The sequence below is a fragment of the Salvelinus namaycush genome, unplaced genomic scaffold (assembly GCF_016432855.1).
Source record: "Salvelinus namaycush isolate Seneca unplaced genomic scaffold, SaNama_1.0 Scaffold167, whole genome shotgun sequence".
Lineage (NCBI taxonomy): Eukaryota > Metazoa > Chordata > Actinopteri > Salmoniformes > Salmonidae > Salvelinus > Salvelinus namaycush.
Window position 1 is genome coordinate 187,069 of NW_024058419.1, and position 16,825 is coordinate 203,893.

Genomic DNA, 16,825 nt, shown 5'->3' on the forward strand with positions numbered 1-16,825 from the left:
GTGTTACATTCAGATAGAAATAGACCATGTAGAACGTATGTTGATTCTTTGGTGGGCAGGCAATCTTTTCTACTCCATATATTGCATTTATATCTGTAATGTTTAACCCTAATGGTCTCAGATCAGCAGTAAAAAGAAGTAGGCCTAATTATTTTAGGTGTAATCTTCAAAGATATTAGGGGGAAATAAACACTGTACCCAAATCCACTTTTTACAATGCTCCTGGGAAATGGGTAGGCCTCCACCATATAGTCCTCACAGTTTTACAGCTGTGTTATATTCCTTTATTTACATAGATCACATACATAAATATATATGTTAGCTGTAGGTAGCTTTGGGATAAAATTCCCATATTGTATTGTTACTAACATAAATCATAATATATCATATTTTCCTCATTTGCTCTGTAGGAGGTTCGTCATATGAAGGACATTCAAGTGGGTGTGACCCCTAAACTGTAGGAGGGGCTCAGTGGGGTGACAGACATCCTGTAAGGGATCTCCAGCTAGTGTCTGAGGACCTGTAGGAGGCTGTGTCTACAGCTGTGGGGCAGGACAAGCATGGTAACCTAACCTCAATGTATGAAGGATTTTATTGTTAGGGATAGTAACCTCCAATCTTTTAAAATATGTCTCTGTGTCTCTCCACCAATCTCCCTTCTCTTCTCTTCTCTTCCCCTCCCCCAACCCACTTCAGTAGGTTCAGCCCAGGATAAGTGCACCATCCTGGCTGTGATCCCCAGTCCAGCTGCTCCATGTAACCTAGCTGGGAAGCAGGACCTCAGCGAATGTTTGTGGTTGTTCCTTACTTTAACATAAAACTATCATAGATATTATGTACACCTAATTGTCTTCTCACATGTTCCCTTCGCCCTCCTCCTCAGACCGCTGCACCCTGACCTTTGACCCTTGCACGGCCAACGATCACCTGCTCCTCTCCCAGGAGAACGTACGAGGGCATCCCCAGGAAGGAAAAGGGGAAACGGTGTATGGTGGGAATGAACGATCTTCCCTAGAGCCTCCAGCTGGATGAGCGCCAGCTGAGCACCTGGCACAATGGGTGCCTGTGTAACCGATGTGAAATGGCTAGCTAGGTAGCGGTGGTGCGCGCTAGCAGCCTTTCAGTCGGTGACGTCACTTGCTCTGAAACGTTGAAGTAGTGGTTCCCCTTGCTCTGCAAGGGCCGAGGCTTTTGTGGAGCGATGGGTAACGATGCTTCGTGGGTGACTGTTGTTGATGTGTGCAGAGGGTCCCTGGTTCGCGCCCGGGTCGGGGCGAGGGGACGGACTAAAGTTATACTGTTACACCTGGAAGCGGTGGCTGGCCACTGTCACCACTCCCGCATTAGAATGCTGCTGGACTACGAGGCTGGAAAACTGACGAACTACGGAGACGGGCAGACACGGCTGCATGCCTCGCCTTCACTCAGGAGCTGTTCCCGACCTGTTGCCACGACGACAACACGAAAGGGGATGACGTGACCTAACCATCTCATATGGGACTATTCTCCGTAACCATATACTTAGATAGACATCGTATCATTGTATCTTTTATTTATTTATTTTATTTCACCTTTATTTAACCAGGTAGGCAAATTGAGAACACGTTCTCATTTACAATTGCGACCTGGCCAAGATAAAGCAAAGCAGTTCGACACATACAACAACACATAGTTACACATGGAGTAAAACAAACATACAGTCAATAATACAGTGAAAAATAAGTCTATATACAATGTGAGCAAGTGAGGTGAGATAAGGGAGGTGAAGGCAAACAAAATATATATATAAATAAATAAAAATGTAAAAAAGGCCATGGTGGCGAAGTAAATACAATATAGCAAGTAAAAAAAAAACACTGGAATGGTTGGTTTGCAGTGGAAGAAAGTGCAAAGTAGAGATAGAAATAATGGGGTGCAAAGGAGCAAAATAAATAAATAAATACAGTAGGTAAAGAGGTAGTTGTTTGGGCTATGTACAGGTACAGTAATCTATGAGCTGCTCTGACAGCTGGTGCTTAAAGCTAGTGAGGGAGATAAGTGTTTCCAGTTTCAGAGATTTTTGTAGTTCGTTCCAGTCATTGGCAGCAGAGAACTGGAAGGAGAGGCGGCCAAAGGAAGAATTGGTTTTGGGGGTGACCAGAGAGATATACCTGCTGGAGCGCGTGCTACAGGTGGGTGCTGCTATGGTGACCAGCGAGCTGAGATAAGGGGGGACTTTACCTAGCAGGGTCTTGTAGATGACCTGGAGCCAGTGGGTTTGGCGACGAGTATGAAGCGAGGGCCAGCCAACGAGAGTGTACAGGTCGCAGTGGTGGGTAGTATATGGGGCTTTGGTGACAAAACGGATGGCACTGTGATAGACTGCATCCAATTTATTGAGTAGGGTTTTGGAGGCTATTTTGTAAATGACATCACCGAAGTCGAGGATTGGTAGGATGGTCAGTTTTACAAGGGTATGTTTGGCAGCATGAGTGAAGGATGCTTTGTTGCGGAATAGGAAGCCAATTCTAGATTTAACTTTGGATTGGAGATGTTTGATGTGAGTCTGGAAGGAGAGTTTACAGTCTAACCAGACACCTAGGTATTTGTAGTTGTCCACATATTCTAAGTCAGAGCCGTCCAGAGTAGTGATGTTGGACAGGCGGGCAGGTGCAGGCAGCGATCGGTTGAAGAGCATGCATTTAGTTTTACTTGTATTTAAGAGCAGTTGGAGACCACGGAAGGAGAGTTGTATGGCATTGAAGCTCGCCTGGAGGGTTGTTAACACAGTGTCAAAAGAAGGGCCAGAAGTATACAGAATAGTGTCGTCTGCGTAGAGGTGGATCAGAGACTCACCAGCAGCAAGAGCGACATCATTGATGTATACAGAGAAAAGAGTCGGCTTGAGAATTGAACCCTGTGGTACCCCCATAGAGACTGCCAGAGGTCCGGACAACAGGCCTTCCAATTTGACACACTGAACTCTGTCTGCGAAGTAGTTGGTGAACCAGGCGAGACAGTCATTTGAGAAACCAAGGCTGTTGAGTCTGCCGATAAGAATACGGTGATTGACAGAGTCAAAAGCCTTGGCCAGGTCGATGAAGACGGCTGCACAGTACTGTCTTTTTTCGATGGCGGTTATGATATCGTTTAGTACCTTGAGCGTGGCTGAGGTGCACCCATGACCAGCTCGGAAACTGGATTGCACAGCGGAGAAGGTACGGTGGGATTCGAAATGGTCAGTGATCTGTTTATTAACTTGGCTTTCGAAGACTTTAGAAAGGCAGGGCAGGATGGATATAGGTCTATAACAGTTTGGGTCTAGAGTGTCATCCCCTTTGAAGAGGGGGATGACCGCGGCAGCTTTCCAATCTTTAGGGATCTTGGACGATACGAAAGAGAGGTTGAACAGACTGGTAATAGGGGTTGCAACAATGGCGGCGGATAATTTTAGAAAGAGAGGGTCCAGATTGTCTAGCCCAGCTGATTTGTACGGGTCCAGTTTTTGCAGCTCTTTCAGAACATCTGCTACCTGGATTTGGGTGAAGGAGAAGCTGGGGAGGCTCGGGCAAGTAGCTGCGGGGTGTGCGGAGCTGTTGGCCGGAGTTGGGGTAGCCAGGAAGAAAACATGGCCAGCCGTAGAGAAATGCTTATTGAAATGTTCGATTATCATGGATTTATCGGTGGTGAACGTGTTACCTAGCCTCAATGCAGTGGGCAGCTGGGAGGAGGTGCTCTTGTTCTCCATGGACTTTACAGTGTCCCAAAACTTTTTGGAGTTAGAGCTACACTGTGCAAATTTCTGGTTGAAAAATCTACCAGACGCAGTCTGGTACCAATCAACATGACAGCCTTGAGTTGGGGAGGAGTGAGCACTTTGGGGTAGCGGTCAGGTCAGATGAAGTGAGGAAGAACAGATATCACAAAGGTTCTGTCTAGCAACAGAGATGCATTGACTGTTCAGAGGTGTAGGAGTAGACTCAGCATAGGAGAAAGGATTAAATATCAGTGCTTGTGTGAATATGTTTTTTGTCTAATGCAGCTGTCTTGACCCTCTGGGAAGAATAAACTTGGTTTAAGCTTTCATAGTGTCCGTCGAGTTTTTACTCTGAGAATTAGAACCTAACAGTTGGCACTGCGAGCAGGGTTCACCACGATTTGCAGTCGAACTAGAGATTCTGAATCAGTGAAACAGAAACAAGGTAGGCACAGTTCCTACACCTGTTATCACTAATTCTGACAACTTGGGGAGATGAGAGTCGTACGCTGAACCAATTATAGGGTACGGAACTAGAAAGCCTGAGCTTATTCAGTAGTCCCATTGTAATTATGACCGGTCGTAGCTTTGTGGTATATGGTAAGTCCTGGAAGGTAAACCACAACAGGTTGATACCTGCAAAGGGTAAGTCCTAGGGGGTAAGACCCGGGTGGGGTTGGTTACCTGCTAATACCTGTAACGAGTGGGTGAAAGTCTCAGCCGCAGTGGACATGCGGCAGTAGAGTGGGTGTGGATGGATAAAATGACATGCTTGTGTACTAGGATAAAAAGTTGCCATTCAGGGTTAGAAGAAAAGCATTAAGATACTCGAACGCTGTTGGATTTGGTTGTATTAGCAATAAAGAGAGCAATAAATAGAGGTTGGTTTTATGCCCTGTTAAGGTGGGGAACCATGACAGATTATGTGGAAATAGGAAGACAAGTGTGAATCATTTTGGTAATGTGTGTTATCAACAACAGTGATATTTGAACAGATTGGAGATGACTATCCATAACAATGAAATCCTTCATACAGTGAGGTTAGGGTAGGTTACCATGCTTGTCCTGAACCACAGCTGTAGACACAGCCTCCTTCAGGTCCTCAGACACTAGCTTGGAGATCCGTTACAGGATGTCTGTCACCCCACTGAGCCCCTATTGCAGGTTAGGGGTCACATCCACTTGAATGTCCTTCATATGACGAACCTCCTACAGAGCAAATGAGGAAAATATGATATATTATGATTTATGTTAGTAACAATACAATATGGGAATTTTATCCCAAAGCTACCTACAGCTAACATATATATTTATGTATGTGATCTATGTAAATAAAGGAATATAACACAGCTGTAAAACTGTGAGGACTATATGGTGGAGGCCTACCCATTTCCCAGGAGCATTGTAAAAAGTGGATTTGGGTACAGTGTTTCCTTCCCCCTAATATCTTTGAAGATTACACCTAAAATAATTAGGCCTACTTCTTTCTACTGCTGAGCTGAGACCATTAGGGTTAAACATTACAGATATAAATGCAATATATGGAGTAGAAAAGATTGCCTGCCCAACATACGTTCTACATGGTCTATTTCTATCTGAATGTAACACCTCAATCAAGCATGTTAATTGATCGTTAAGTCATGTTTGTCAGGTAAACGGTCATTAGTGGCCTATATAAGCCTCATACAGGCCATGTGAAGACATTACCTGTTGATAACACAGACTATTTTCATGATCATGGGAGGTGTGAGAGAATTGCTGCTCTTTGTGGTGACTGTGGGAGTTGTGAAAGGTTGGTTCACTAATGTTTTATTTGGATTGAAGGGATTTGTTTGGGAAATAATCTCAACTTTATCAGTTGGAGATTAAAATTTGACTGTCTGTTTGTTCCGCATTAGTCATCTGCTATTAATATATGTAGCTATTTTGTGTCAACTCAACTCAACCGACGCTACCTCGGCAGCTGCGACCGGCCCGTCTGACCATGCCATTGAGGAACTGTTGACTTCTGCATCTGAGCCCCCGTTGACCACAAACATGGATATCTGACGTGGGACATGGTGCTCGGGGTCCATGCAAGAGTTCATGGGTACTCTAGTCCAGGTTGTGTGTGTAACTGCATTTTCTTGTTTTGGCTCAATTAAACGCTAACTGTAATACTTGTGTCCTCAGTATTGTTTTGACGGTTCCTACTTTGAGTTGAGGTCTATGACCTGACTGGGGTAATGTCAACATTTATTTTGCATTATAACAATCTTTGGCATCAGCAATATGTCTACTTTGACCCCTGTGCTTAAATTACCAATTGACTTAAGCTACATTTGGTCAAATTATGCTAGTAGCATCACATGATGTGGAATGGGTTCTAGTTCATTTAAACTTGATGGTTGTGGAACTGAGTGTTTGGGATTTGTACATATGAGGCTGTTGCTAGAATCGGGGTTAATGGTGTCAGTGCTAACTAATTTCACGGTTGTCAACTTGCATTTAAATGACTCTGCTGGGTGTCTACTAGTCTTCTCTCGTAACTGACTTGGTTTCCTATTAATTAATACTTACATGTAAAACCAGCTCTCGTATCATTAGCACATCGTTTTGGCGGTTGGTCTTCATATCCCAGTTCTAATCCAAACTTTCAGGTTAAATTCAGGCTGTCCCTCACGTCTAGATCCAGCAGACTGAACCAGGACCTCCATAGCATGGTGGTGGCCGTGGTACGCCTGACTAGATATACAGTGCTAGACCTCTAGTAGACCAGAGTCTTTCAATCGGGAGCCAATTTTTGCTCCCGCACAGCATCAACATCTCAGGTCCCTGCCAAGCATGGGATTGAGAAACAAACCTGGAGGTTGATTAACTCAAATGGCAAAATAAGGAAATCATCACTGTGTAGAATATGCATGTATTTCACACTAATCAGGAATAGATAGGAATTTGGTGTGAGTCTCTCTGGACAGTCAACTTCCTGTGGAAAATCAACACCATGCCTGCATCCCAGATAACTATAGGGAATAGGGTGCTAACTACTTTTGATCAGGGCCTATAAGGATCTGGTCAAAAGTAGTGTAATAAATAGGGTGCCATTTGTCATATGGAGACCCCTACAGGAGCAGGTAGGCTTTACTCACAGTGAGGTGTAGAGGGCTGATGGGAGCTCTGACATCAAAGTCGTTTAGCATGTCTGTCCCTGAGGTTTCAATTAGTTGAGGAAAGACAAGGACAGCCAGTTCAGACTTGTAACATATTTACTTGGAAGGTTAGTCTAGCATGTGAAACATGGTAAATCTGTGACCAGCCCCTGCAGACATACTGGGGTGTTGCATCCATACCTTAAAAAAGCAAGTGTGAGAAAGTTACCAACTGGCACTTGCATCTAAAGGTGTTTCACTTGCAATCTGGAAAAAGAACATCAAGAGTGACAATGCGTCCACGACAAACATGCAGCCACACCTTAAAACCTACTGTTGGGTTCTGAGAATATGAAATATACTAATTCATGTCACAGAGCTTAATGTACACTGCTCAAAAAAATAAAGGGAACACTTAAACACAATGTAACTCCAAGTCAATCACACTTCTGTGAAATCAAACTGTCCACTTAGGAAGCAACACTGACAATAAATTTCACATGCTGTTTTGCAAATGGAATAGACAAAAGGTGGAAATTATAGGCAATTAGCAAGACACCCCCAATAAAGGAGTGATTCTGCAGGTGGTGACCACAGACCACTTCTCAGTTCCTATGCTTCCTGGCTTTCCTGGCTGATGTTTTGGTCACTTTTGAATGCTGGCGGTGCTTTCACTCTAGTGGTAGCATGAGACGGAGTCTACAACCCACACAAGTGGCTCAGGTAGTGCAGCTCATCCAGGATGGCACATCAATGCGAGCTGTGGAAAGAAGGTTTGCTGTGTCTGTCAGCGTAGTGTCCAGAGCATGGAGGCGCTACCAGGAGACAGGCCAGTACATCAGGAGACGTGGAGGAGGCCGTAGGAGGGCAACAACCCAGCAGCAGGACTGCTACCTCCGCCTTTGTGCAAGGAGGAGCACTGCCAGAGCCCTGCAAAATGACCTCCAGCAGGCCATATTGGGGGTGTCTTGCTAATTGCCTATAATTTCCACCTTTTGTCTATTCCATTTGCACAACAGCATGTGAAATTTATTGTCAATCAGTGTTGCTTCCTAAGTGGACAGTTTGATTTCACAGAAGTGTGATTGACTTGGAGTTACATTGTGTTTAAGTGTTCCCTTTATTTTTTTGAGCAGTGTATAACGTTTACATTATGTCAGGATATGTTATTGTTAGCCATCTGGGATCCTCTGGGATTTTTTGTTTATTTCACCTTTATTTAACCAGGTAAGCTAGTTGAGAACAAGTTCTCATTTACAACTGCGACCTGGCCAAGATAAAGCAAAGCAGTGCGACACAAACAACAACACAGAGTTACACATGGAATAAACAAGCGTACAGTCAATAACACAATAGAAAAAAAGAAAGTCTATACAGGTGTGCAAATGGCGTGAGGAGGTAAGGCAATAAATAGGCCATAGTTTCAAAGTAAGAAACATTTTGCAGACTAACACTGGAGTGATAGATGAGCAGATGATTATGAGCAGATGATGATGTGCAAGTAGTGATACTGGTGTGCAAAAGAGCAGAAAAGTAAATAAAAACAATATGGGGATGAGGTGGGTAGATTGGGGTGGGCTATTTACAGATGAACTATGTATATGTCATGACTGTCCTGATCAGGTGTAACGTTCGTCTTGTGGTGAATGAACGGACCAAGGCGCAGCGGGTGATGAATACATACTGATTTATTAAATGAAAGACGAAACACTAAAATGAACACTAGAACAAACTACAAAACAATAAACGAAGGCAACAGACCTGAAACAAACGAACTTACATATAGACGAAGAACGCACGAACAGGAACAGACTACCTAAAACGAACGAACAAACGAAACAGTCCCATGTGGAATACACAGACACAGGAACAATCACCCACAAACAAACAGTGAGAACAACCTACCTTAATATGGTTCTCAATCAGAGGAAACGTCAAACACCTGCCTCTAATTGAGAACCATACCAGGCAACACATCAACCCAACATAGAAAACACATAACATAGACTACCCACCCCAACTCACGCCCTGACCAACTAAACACATACAAAACAACAGAAAACAGGTCAGGAATGTGACAGAACCCCCCCCTCAAGGTGCGAATTCCGGGCGCACCCCTAAAACTCAAGGGGAGGGTCTGGGTGGGCATCTGTCCGCGGTGGCGGCTCCGGCGGTGGACGAGGACACCACTCCACCATTGTCTTTGTCCCCCTCCTTAGCGTCCCTTGAGTGGCGACCCTCGCCCCCGACCATGGTCCAAGAACCCTCACCAAGGCCCCTCCTAAATAGAGGAGACAACTCAGGACAGAGAGGTAGCTCAGGACAGAGAGGTAGCTCAGAACAGAGAGGTAGCTCAGAACAGAGAGGTAGCTCAGGACAGAGAGGTAGCTCAGGACAGAGAGGTAGCTCCGGACAGAGAGATCGCTCCGGACAGAGAGGTAGCTTAGGACAGAGGGACAACTCTGGACTAATGGCAGCTCCGGACTGAATGGCAGCTCCGGACTGAGTGGCAGCTCCGGACTGAGTGGCAGCTCCGGACTGAGTGGCAGCTCCGGACTGAGTGGCAGCTCCGGACTGAAGGGCAGCTCATGACTGGAGGGCAGCTCATGACTGGAGGGCAGCTCATGACTGGAGGGCAGCTCATGACTGGAGGGCAGCTCATGACTGTAGGGCAGCTCATGACTGTAGGGCAGCTCATGACTGGAGGGCAGCTCATGACTGTAGGGCAGCTCATGACTGTAAGGCAGCTCATGACTGTAGGGCAGCTCTGGCAGCTCCTGACTGGCTGGCGGCTCTGGCAGCTCCTGACTGGCTGGCGGCTCTGGCAGCTCCTGACTGGCTGGCGGCTCTGGCAGCTCCTGACTGGCTGGCGGCTCTGGCAGCTCCTGACTGGCTGGCGGCTCTGGCAGCTCCTGACTGGCTGGCTGGCGGCTCTGGCAGCTCCTGACTGGCTGGCGGCTCTGGCAGCTCCTGACTGACGGACGGCTCTAGCGGCTCCTGACTGACGGACGGCTCTAATGGCTCGGGACAGACGGGCGGCTCTAATGGCTCGTGGCAGACGGATGGCTCAGACGGCGCTGGGCAGACGGATGGCTCAGACGGCGCTGGGCAGACGGATGGCTCAGACGGTGCTGGGCAGACGGATGGCTCAGACGGCGCTGGGCAGACGGATGGCTCAGACGGCGCTGGGCAGACGGATGGCTCAGACGGCGCTGGGCAGACAGATGGCTCAGACGGCGCTGGGCAGACAGATGGCTCAGACGGTGCTGGGCAGACGGATGGCTCAGACGGCGCTGGGCAGACAGATGGCTCAGACGGTGCTGGGCAGACGAGCAGTGCAGGCGGCGTTGGGCAGACGAGCAGTGCAGGCGGCGTTGGGCAGACGGATGGCTCAGACGGCGCTGGGCAGGCAGGCAGCTCAGACGGCGCTGGACAGACGAGCAGTGCAGGCGGCGTTGGGCAGACGGCCGACTCTGACCTGCTGAGGCGCACAGTAGGCCTGGTGCGTGGTGCCGGAACTGGTGGTACCGGACTGGAGACACGCACCTCAAGGCTAGTGCGGGGAGCAGGAACAGGGCACACTGGACTCTCAAAGCGCACTATAGGCCTGGTGCGTGGTACCGGCACTGGTGGTACCGGGCTGAGGGCACGCACCTTATGGCGAGTACGGGGAGAAGGAACAGTGCGTACAGGGCTCTGGAGACGCACAGGAGGCTTGATGCGTGGTGCCGGAACTGGAGGCACTGAGCTGGAGACACGCACCACAGGGAGAGTGCGTGGAGGAGGAACAGGGCTCTGGAGACGCACAGGAAACCTGGTGCGTGGTGTAGGCACTGGTGGTACCGGGCTGGAGCGGGGAGGTGGCGCCGGAAATACCGGACCGTGCAGGCGTACTGGCTCCCTTGAGCACTGAGCCTGCCCAACCTTACCTGGTTGTATGCTCCCCGTCGCCCGACCAGTGCGGGGAGGTGGAATAACCCGCACCGGGCTATGTAGGCAAACCGGGGACACCATGCGTAAGGCTGGTACCATGTAAGCCGGCCCGAGGAGACGTACTGGAGGCCAGATATGTAGAGCCGGCTTCATGGCACTTGGCTCAATGCTCAATCTAGCCCGGCCGATACGAGGAGCTGGTATGTACCGCACCCGTGGCTATGCACACGTACAGGAGACACCATGCGCTCTACTGCGTAACACGGTGTCTGCCCGTACTCTCGCTCTCCACGGTAAGTACAGGGAGTATGCGCAGGTCTCCTACCTGACTTCGCCACACTCCCTTTTAGCCCCCCCCAAGAAATTTTTGGGTGAGCCTCTCGAGCTTCCAGCCGCTCTGCCTTGCTAGCGCCTCATAATGCCGCCTCTCCGCTTTAGATGCCTCCAGCTCCGCTTTTGGGCGGCGACACTCCTCTGGCTCTGCCCAGGGTCCTTCTCCGTCCAGAATCTCCTCCCATGTCCATTCCTCCTTGAACTACTGCTGCTGTCGCTGCTGCCCGTTAACCCGCTGCTTGATCCGGGTTTGGTGGGTGATTCTGTAACGTTTGTGTTGTGGTGAATGAACGGACCAAGGCGCAGCGGGTGATGAATACATACTGATTTATTAAATGAAAGACGAAACACTAAAATGAACACTAGAACAAACTACAAAACAATAAACGAAGGCAACAGACCTGAAACAAACGAACTTACATATAGACGAAGAACGCACGAACAGGAACAGACTACCTAAAACGAACGAACAAACGAAACAGTCCCATGTGGAATACACAGACACAGGAACAATCACCCACAAACAAACAGTGAGAACAACCTACCTTAATATGGTTCTCAATCAGAGGAAACGTCAAACACCTGCCTCTAATTGAGAACCATACCAGGCAACACATTAACCCAACATAGAAAACACATAACATAGACTACCCACCCCAACTCACGCCCTGACCAACTAAACACATACAAAACAACAGAAAACAGGTCAGGAACGTGACATCAGGTCAGGTTACAGGAGACCACAACCCTACAGATTATCTCTCAACCCCAACAGATGAGGAGAGATCTAGGGGTCTGAAGATGTGGGGGTTTTATGACCCCTCACACCCATGGTAATTCTGAGGCCACAGAAAATATTCCCTCTCACTATGTGGAGAACCAGCCTCAGAACTTTAAACATGCAATAAAGGGACTTTGGAACAATGGTTTCCGTCAACTACAATGGTGGTCATGATGATAGATGGAATATCAAAATGTATGTCATTTTTGTTTTGTTATTAAAGGTTAATAGATGACGTTATTATGAAAACATTGTAACGTTAAGAGTTTTCCTCGTATATGCTTGATGTTTATACATTGTACGTTGTGTGGAAAATGTCCAAATCAAAGAGAATGTTTCGGTAAAGATGAAATGTGAAGTTAGTTGTCTAAAATTGGATTTGATTCAAATCTATACCTTGCCCTTTAAACTTGGTACGCCCAGAGAATTGCCCTGAAGGCGGTTACGCCCACTTCTGACCCGAGGGTATAAAACCTGTGAGTGCAGAATTAACAGATTAGACTAAGTGACCCGAGCTGCAGCCAAAGGTCTAAAAGGTCAACGAACCCAAAACGCAACAAGTTTGAAGACAAAGAAATCTTTTTCTACCCAAGCTACGGATGAGTAGCGGTGTCTAAGCGGGTGAATTCAAGCCGAACCACCTAGCCTCCACTCCCCATCGAATCGTGGTATCTACCCTCTTTCATCTTTACGCTGTGAGCTCTGAGCTACAGAGCTATCTGTCCTCCGAAGACCCCTTCCAGAGCAAGGACAAGTGAACAGGCCAGTAAGCCAAAGGACACGGACATCGTGAGGACACCTAGAGAGGTGCGCAGGAGCAGTGCGTCATTGAGCAGCTTGAACGGTCCACGCGGGAAAATCCACGGAGACCTTCCACAAGTAATTACATCATTATATTCTGACTCATAACAGCGGCAGTTTGGGGCAAGGCTAGGGTTAGAATGAGCATAGCTGACAATTTCCCCCAAATGTATATTTATCTCGTGTACTTTCTCTCTTTCTCTCTCTTTTAAATCCCCATTTTGGGTAACACGCGCCCTAGTGTGTTGGCCCGTTATACTAAGTTCTAATCAATAGCCTAGAATGTGTTTTTGTGTGTGTGTATCTTTTATCATCAATTTAGCTTTTTAGTAAATAAACATTCAACTAAGATTGGTGTGGTGCGAATTCATTAGTGAGACCCGGGTCCGTGCAGAATCCCGGGCTATACGACGTTCAGAACGAGATTGGTAGAGGCAACTGGTTAATTAGCGGCTGTGGTAAAATCGATATTCTGATATTCTTTGAGTTAATTTGGGAAATAGAAACTCAATAAAAACTAGTTTTCCCATGGTGCCCCAGGTTAATGAGTTAATAATTACTTGATTCAGTTAATCACGTAATTAGAAACTTGTAATCATTCGATGAGCAACAGTCGTCACATTAACTAATACAACGTCACAACATATAGCTGCAGTGATCGGTTAGCTGCTCAGATAGCTGATATTTAAAGTTAGTGAGTGAAATGTAAGTCTCCAGCTTCAGCGATTTTTGCAATTCGTTCCAGTCACTGGCAGCAGAGAACTGGAAGGAAAGGCGGCCAAAAGAGGTGTTGGCTTTGGGGATAACCAGTGAGATATACCTGCTGGAGCGCGTGCTACGGGTGGGTGTTATTATCGTGACCAGTGAGCTGAGATAAGGCGGAGCTTTACCTAGCATAGACTTATAGATGACCTGGAGCCAGTGGGTCTGGCGACGAATATGTAGCGAGGGCCAGCCGACAAGAGCATACAGGTCGTAGTGGTGGGTGGTATAAGGGGCTTTGGTAACAACACGGATGGCTCTGTGATAGACTGCATCCAGTTTGCTGAGTAGAGTATTGGAAGCTATTTTGTAGATGACATCGCCAAAGTCGAGGATTGGTAGGATAGTCAGTTTTACTAGGGTAAGTTTGGCGGCGTGAGTGAAGGAGGCTTTGTTGCGAAATAGAAAGCTGTTTCTAGATTTGATTTTGGATTGGAGATGTTTGATATGAGTCTGGAAGGAGAGTTTACAGTCTAGCCAAACACCTAGGTATTTGTAGTTGTCCACGTATTCTAGGTCAAAACCGTCCAGAGTAGTGATGCTGGGCGGGCGGGTGCGGGCAGCGAAATTTTGAAAAGCATGCATTTGGTTTCACTAGCGTTTAAGAGCAGTTGGAGGCCACAGGAAGGAGCGTTGTATGGCATTGAAGCTCGTTTGGAGGTTAGTTAACACAGTGTCCAAAGAAGGGCCAGATGTATACAGAATGCTGTCGTCTGCGTAGAGGTGGATCAGGGAATCACACGCAGCAAGAGTGACATCGTTGATATATACAGAGAAAAGTGTCGGCCCGAGAATTGAACCCTGTGGTACTCCCATAGAGACTGCCAGAGGTCCGGACAACAGGCCTTCGAATTTGACACACTGAACTCTGTCTGCGAAGTAGTTGGTGAACCAGGCGAGACAGTCATTTGAGAAACCAAGACTGTTGAGTCTGCCGATAAGAATACGGTGATTGACAGAGTCGAAAGCCTTGGCCAGGTCGATGAAGACGGCTGCACAGTACTGTCTTTTATCGATGGCGGTTATGATATCGTTTAGTACCTTGAGCGTGGCTGAGGTGCACCCATGACCAGCTCGGAAACTGGATTGCACAGCGGAGAAGGTACGGTGGGATTCGAAATGGTCAGTGATCTGTTTATTAACTTGGCTTTCGAAGACTTTAGAAAGGCAGGGCAGGATGGATATAGGTCTATAACAGTTTGGGTCTAGAGTGTCACCCCCTTTGAAGAGGGGGATGACCGCGGCAGCTTTCCAATCTTTAGGGATCTCGGACGATACGAAAGAGAGGTTGAACAGACTGGTAATGGGGGTTGCAACAATGGCGGCGGATAATTTTAGAAAGAGAGGGTCCAGATTGTCTAGCCCAGCTGATTTGTACGGGTCCAGTTTTTGCAGCTCTTTCAGAACATCTGCTACCTGGATTTGGGTGAAGGAGAAGCTGGGGAGGCTCGGGCAAGTAGCTGCGGGGTGTGCGGAGCTGTTGGCCGGAGTTGGGGTAGCCAGGAAGAAAACATGGCCAGCCGTAGAGAAATGCTTATTGAAATGTTCGATTATCATGGATTTATCGGTGGTGACCGTGTTACCTAGCCTCAATGCAGTGGGCAGCTGGGAGGAGGTGCTCTTGTTCTCCATGGACTTTACAGTGTCCCAAAACTTTTTGGAGTTAGAGCTACACTGTGCAAATTTCTGGTTGAAAAATCTACCAGACGCAGTCTGGTACCAATCAACATGACAGCCTTGAGTTGGGGAGGAGTGAGCACTTTGGGGTAGCGGTCAGGTCAGATGAAGTGAGGAAGAACAGATATCACAAAGGTTCTGTCTAGCAACAGAGATGCATTGGCTGTTCAGAGGTGTAGGAGTAGACTCAGCATAGGAGAAAGGATTAAATATCAGTGCTTGTGTGAATATGTTTTTTGTCTAATGCAGTGGTCTTGACCCTCTGGGAAGAATAAACTTGGTTTAAGCTTTCATAGTGTCCGTCGAGTTTTTACTCTGAGAATTAGAACCTAACAGTTGGCACTGCGAGCAGGGTTCACCACGATTTGCAGTCGAACTAGAGATTCTGAATCAGTGAAACAGAAACAAGGTAGGCACAGTTCCTACACCTGTTATCACTAATTCTGACATCTTGGGGAGATGAGAGTCGTACGCTGAACCAATTATTGGGTACGGACCTAGAAAGCCTGAGCTTATTCAGTAGTCCCATTGTAATTATGACCGGTCGTAGCTTTGTGGTATATGGTAAGTCCTGGAAGGTAAACCACAACAGGTTGATACCTGCAAAGGGTAAGTCCTAGGGGGTAAGACCCGGGTGGGGTTGGTTACCTGCTAATACCTGTAACGAGTGGGTGAAAGTCTCAGCCGCAGTGGACATGCGGCAGTAGAGTGGGTGTGGATGGATAAAATGACATGCTTTTGTACTAGGATAAAAAGTTGCCATTCAGGGTTAGAAGAAAAGCATTAAGATACTCGAACGCTGTTGGATTTGGTTGTATTAGCAATAAAGAGAGCAATAACGAGAGGTTGGTTTTATGCCCTGTTAAGGTGGGGAACCATGACAGATTATGTGGAAATAGGAAGACAAGTGTGAATAACAACAGTGACATTTGAACAGATTGGAGATGACTATCCATAACAATGAAATCCTTCATACAGTGAGGTTAGGGTAGGTTACCATGCTTGTCCTGAACCACAGCTGTAGACACAGCCTCCTCCAGGTCCTCAGACACTAGCTTGGAGATCCGTTACAGGATGTCTGTCACCCCACTGAGCCCCTATTGCAGGTTAGGGGTCACATCCACTTGAATGTCCTTCATATGACGAACCTCCTACAGAGCAAATGAGGAAAATATGATATATTATGATTTATGTTAGTAACAATACAATATGGGAATTTTATCCCAAAGCTACCTACAGCTAACATATATATTTATGTATGTGATCTATGTAAATAAAGGAATATAACACAGCTGTAAAACTGTGAAGGACTATATGGTGGAGGCCTACCCATTTCCCAGGAGCATTGTAAAAAGTGGATTTGGGTACAGTGTTTATTTCCCCCTAATATCTTTGAAGATTACACCTAAAATAATTAGGCCTACTTCTTTCTACTGCTGAGCTGAGACCATTAGGGTTAAACATTACAGATATAAATGCAATATATGGAGTAGAAAAGATTTCCTGCCCAACATACGTTCTACATGGTCTATTTCTATCTGAATGTAACACCTCAATCAAGCATGTTAATTGATCGTTAAGTCATGTTTGTCAGGTAAAAGGTCATTAGTGGCCTATATAAGCCTCATACAGGCCATGTGAAGACATTACCTGTTGATAACACAGACTATTTTC